At 33.5% G+C, this 4783-nt stretch overlaps 1 non-coding gene across 1 annotated transcript; it reads left to right on the top strand.

Moving 5' to 3' along the window:
- Positions 1-1928: 1928 nt before the first annotated feature.
- LOC140799464 (small nucleolar RNA R71) lies at positions 1929-2035 on the top strand. Its single transcript, XR_012110998.1, has one exon. It is a non-coding gene; the product is annotated as a small nucleolar RNA R71 (small nucleolar RNA).
- The last annotated feature ends 2748 nt before the right edge of the window (positions 2036-4783 follow it).

Genomic DNA, 4783 nt, shown 5'->3' with positions numbered 1-4783 from the left:
TCTTAGGCTACCATTTATTAAAATCCATAAGAGGTGCAGATTCAAACAATGTATTGACCTCCTCAAAAGAAGTTTTCCAATCAAAATCACCGTCAAAATGTAAAAGACACTTTTCTAAAAGATCCTCAATATTTGTTTGCTCATTTATGCTCACTAATAGGCCTTCAATCATGTCAACCTCAAAAACATCATCAGTTTCAAGAGGTTGATGGCTAACATCAAAAACATTTAATTCAATAGTCATATTGCCAAAAGACAGCTTCATAATCCCATTTTGACAGTGAATGACTACATTAGCAGTGGCTAGGAATGGCCTTCCTAAGATCACAGCGATATGATTGCTCGGGTTTTGGACAAGTTCAGTATCAAGGATTATGAAATCCACATGAAAAATGAACTTGTCTACCTTAATCAGAACATCCTCTATGATGCCTCAAGGATATTTGACAAAACGATATGCCAAAGATAGTCTAATTTGAGTTGGCTTCAACTCTCCAAGACCTAATTGCTTGTAAATTGAATACGGCAAAAGATTAACACTTGCTCCTAAATTCAAAAGGGCTTTATCAATGACATGATTGCCAATGACACACGAAATAGTAGGACAACCTGGATCTTTAAACTTAGGTGGAATGTTGTTTTGGATGATTGAGCTTACTTGCTCAGCTAGGAATGCCTTTTTTTGCACTTTTGATTTTCTTTTCTGAGTGCAAAGATCCTTCAAAAATTTGGCATAAGCACAAACTTGCTTGATGGCATCGAGTAATGGAATGTTAATTTCAACTTGCTTAAATAATTCCATCATCTCATTAAAGTTTGTTCCTACTTTAGCCTGAGTTAGTCTTTGGGGAAATGGTGCTTTGGGAATTAAAGTCTACTCAGATGAAATTCTAGACTTGGGTAAAGACTGACTTGGGTTGCTAGAGTCGAAGGTTATAGTTCTAGATGAACTATCATGCTTATTTTGCGGTACATAGATTTCCTCTCCCTCTCAGATAGATTTTTTATGATTTGGCACTTCAACCTTATTGTTGACTAGTCTTCCAGACCTAAGGGTAATGATTGATTGAACTTGTTCGTTGTGCACACCTGAGGTGGATGGTTGGCTAACCACATATTGGCCCTTTGGGTTAGGAATGGGTTGACTTGGAAATTTTCCTTGTTCTTTCGCACTAACCTTAGATGCTAACTTACCCACTTGACGTTGAAGCTGAGAAATGGCTTGAGAATTTTGTATATTGGTAGCTTTTATTCTTTGCAAATTAGCACTAATTTCAGTGATAAATTTCTCTATTATTGCTTCTAAGTTGGATGGTTATTGCTTTAGTACTATAACCGATTGATTAAGAGGAGGGGTATAAGAGACAGGCTGAGTAGGAGGACGTAATTAGTTAAATCCTAGAGGTCCTCCTTGGTATATTTGAGGCTGCTGTGGCCTCCAAGAAAAATTGGGGTGATATCGCCAATTTGGATTGTATGTTTCAGAGTAAGAACCATTGAATGGTTTTCTAAATTGATTTAGGGCATTCACTTGTTCATTGAACCCATCTTGGTACCCTAAGGAAGGGCAAACCATTATAGTGTGCATGGGACTGGCACAAACACTACAAACTTTATATTGCACCTGATTTATGAGTTTCATAGTTTGACTTAACACAAGGGCATCAACTTTCCTAGACAAACTATCCAGTCGTGCATTCATACTCACATCAAGTTGAACTTCATATATTCCTCTCTTAGATTGTGACGACCATCAGCTTTCAGTACTAAAGTCCCATTGTTGAGAATTTTCAGCTATTCTTTCAAAAAGAGCCCAAGCTTCAGGTGTGCTCTTAGCCATGAATGACCCACCGCTCATGAACTCAACTAGATTATGATTTGTGTCAGTTAGACAATTGTAGAAATACTGAACTAACCACCATTTTTCAAAATTGTGATGAGGGCACTTAATTTGAAGATCCTTAAACCTTTCCCATGACTCATGAAATTTCTCTTCCTCTTTCTACTTGAAAGTGGAGATGACCAATCTATATTGATTTGTTCGAGGCATAGGGTAAAATTTGGACACAAATTTATAGTTCAAATCTCTCCAAGTGGTGATCGAGTTAGGCTTCAAGTGATTCAACCAAGCTCTTGCTTGGTCTTTCAATGAAAAAGGAAAGAACCTTAGCCTAACAGATTCATCAGAAATTTTTTGAAATTTGAATGTTGAACAAATATCCAAGAATTCATCAACATGAGAGTTGGATTCTCATTTTCCTTACCATAAAAGGAAGGAAGAAATTGAAGGATGGCAGGTTCTAATTCAAAATGAGTTGCATTAGTGTTAGGTAACAAAATGCATTTTGAAGGTTGGGTTCCATTAGGGGCAAATCGCTCTTGTAAAATTATGGTATCATCATTAACCGATTGATGGTTTTCAGTCATTTCTTTCCTAGCAAGCCGACATGATCTATTTTGAACCTAACTAATTTCTAAGTTTTAAAAAGTCTTCACAAACACAAATCTTACCAAGCAAATCACAGTCAACAGTTTGTATTTTTAAAGTATAATATGAGAGTAAGCAATTTTTTTTTCATTTCTAATCTTGTAGAGAATCACTTCTTTTCTAATTAGAGAGCTCCTACTCCCTTTCAGAGTAAGCTAGAGGATTACTAGTTAAGACCTACCAAAACACAACCAGGTAAGTTCCTAGGGATACTAGTGGGCACTGGCCTCTTCAGAATACCAATTCCCTTAAGCGCCTTAATACGGCTCTTCTTTTTAACGGAACTTACTTAGACATTGTAATTTGGAAGGTGCTCACTGGACTTACCAAAAGATAACTCTTTCTGAGAGGTTCCTATGAGCTATGTGAAATCCTTTGGCCGACGTCTACTTGATTTTAAGTTAGATGTTTGGCTTGGGTTTTAAAATGAAAGGGGATGATTAACTTAAGTGGGCAAGGATGTGGTGATTAAATCCACTCCTTATCTTGGTGAGATTTGTGCCTTTACTAAATCTTTTATGCAAATATGAATGCACAATTATACAGAATTAGTTCAGAACCCACTGACAGGAGATTCATGGGTAGGGTTAAGAAAATTCAAACCTTCCAGTCGAGTCAACCGGTAAGCAATTACTCTGCTGGGAGTAATTTTTAAGCAATTTTCTTTTCTTCAAGCACAATCCTCTGTCATTCTTTGGTTTCTGTAGAATAATTCAAAACAAGAACAAAATTCAAATTTTTTTGTTAAATTTTTTTAAAAGAAACTTTTAATTTTTTTTCTTGTTTTTTTAATTTTTTTAAACAACTAGTAGAAAAATTAATTTTAAAATTTCAAAATAGTTTTAACACAAGTCCCCAGCAACGGCGCCAAAATCTTGCTGTGAAAAATTAAGTAACGCTTGCAAGTGCACTAATCTATGGAGTAGATCAGCAAGCAAGGTATCAATCCCACGAGGACTTGTTTAAAAATTTGAAGTGTTTAAAAATTTTAAAAATAATTTTGACCTAGTTGGAAAATGGGTTTAGGAGATTTATGGAGAAAGAAAACCTTCTTGCAAATTTCTTTTAATTAAATGTGAGAAATAAGGCGTTGGAATCCACTTGTAGATAACACATTTTTTATTAGATAACATAAATCTCTTCTTTTTCTACAATTCACCAAGAAATCAATCACTAGTGGATTGAAAGATTATCTTTGAATGAATAATTTAATTTTCATAAAAATTACGTTTTTCCTTGATTTTTAGAAAATATGGAGTAAAAACTAATATCTAAATTCTAAACAACAAATTTAAAGTAGAAGAAAAAAAAACCTATTTAGCAATTAAGAACACATAAGAGATTTAGAATAAAAGAAAAATGTTCTCAACAAGCTTCATCCTCAACCTAAAGAAAATTAAAAAAATTAATTTTAGTAGTTAATAACACAACTTGAATAAAATAAATATGAGATTTAGCACCAAAGAGTTGTAGAATATTTCTTTCAAAAACAAAATTCAAATCCAAAAATAAGAGATTACGCTAAAAGAAAATCAGAATATGAACTTTGCTGACTTACAAAGATTGAAATTTTTTCGAATGTGCTCTATTGTTGCCAATTGAATTGAAACAATTGCACATTTAAATGTTGAATTTTAAACTACAACTCCTCAAAAGAAAATCTTAACAGAAAATACACAAGAAAAATTATTTTCCTCTAGCTCTCAACCCCTCCCCTCTATTTACAGACTTCTTGGAGCATGAAATTCTGCTCCAAATCGACTAGAAATCTGCTTGATTGTGTTTGAAATCTGCTAAATATGTGCATAAAATCTGATAAAAATATGCATGAAATATGCTAGAAATCTACCGTATTAGGTGGGTAATTTGCTTGGCTCAAATTATTGCTCAAATAAAATTTGAAATTTGTTTACTGCTGCAATTATTGCTAAAATTTTGCCTGAATTGGAGCTAAAAATCTGCTACATTAGGTGAAGATTCCTTGCTAAAATTCTGCAACTTGATAGAGATTTGATTGCTGAAAATCTGTTACTTGATAAAAAAAAAAGGAATTTTGACTCATTCTGATTTATACAAGGAAGAAAGAGATTAGTGGATCATAGTTTGACTTAAGCATAACTTGAAAGATGAGAGGTAGATTCAGTTAGTTAGTAGTGGCTAAGCCTAATTCTAGTTTGAGTCCAAATTTTACCATTTTTAGTGATTAAATAAGATTCAATTGATCAACGGTCTACATATAACTAAAATATATTAATTAGTTAAAATAAAATATTAACATTTAATAATTTGGGCATA

Source organism: Typha latifolia, chromosome 12 (assembly GCF_019914945.1).
Source record: "Typha latifolia isolate L0001 chromosome 12, TyphaL0001v2, whole genome shotgun sequence".
Lineage (NCBI taxonomy): Eukaryota > Viridiplantae > Streptophyta > Magnoliopsida > Poales > Typhaceae > Typha > Typha latifolia.
Note: the sequence above shows the minus strand (reverse complement) of the source record. Positions and strands in the feature narration are given on the sequence as shown.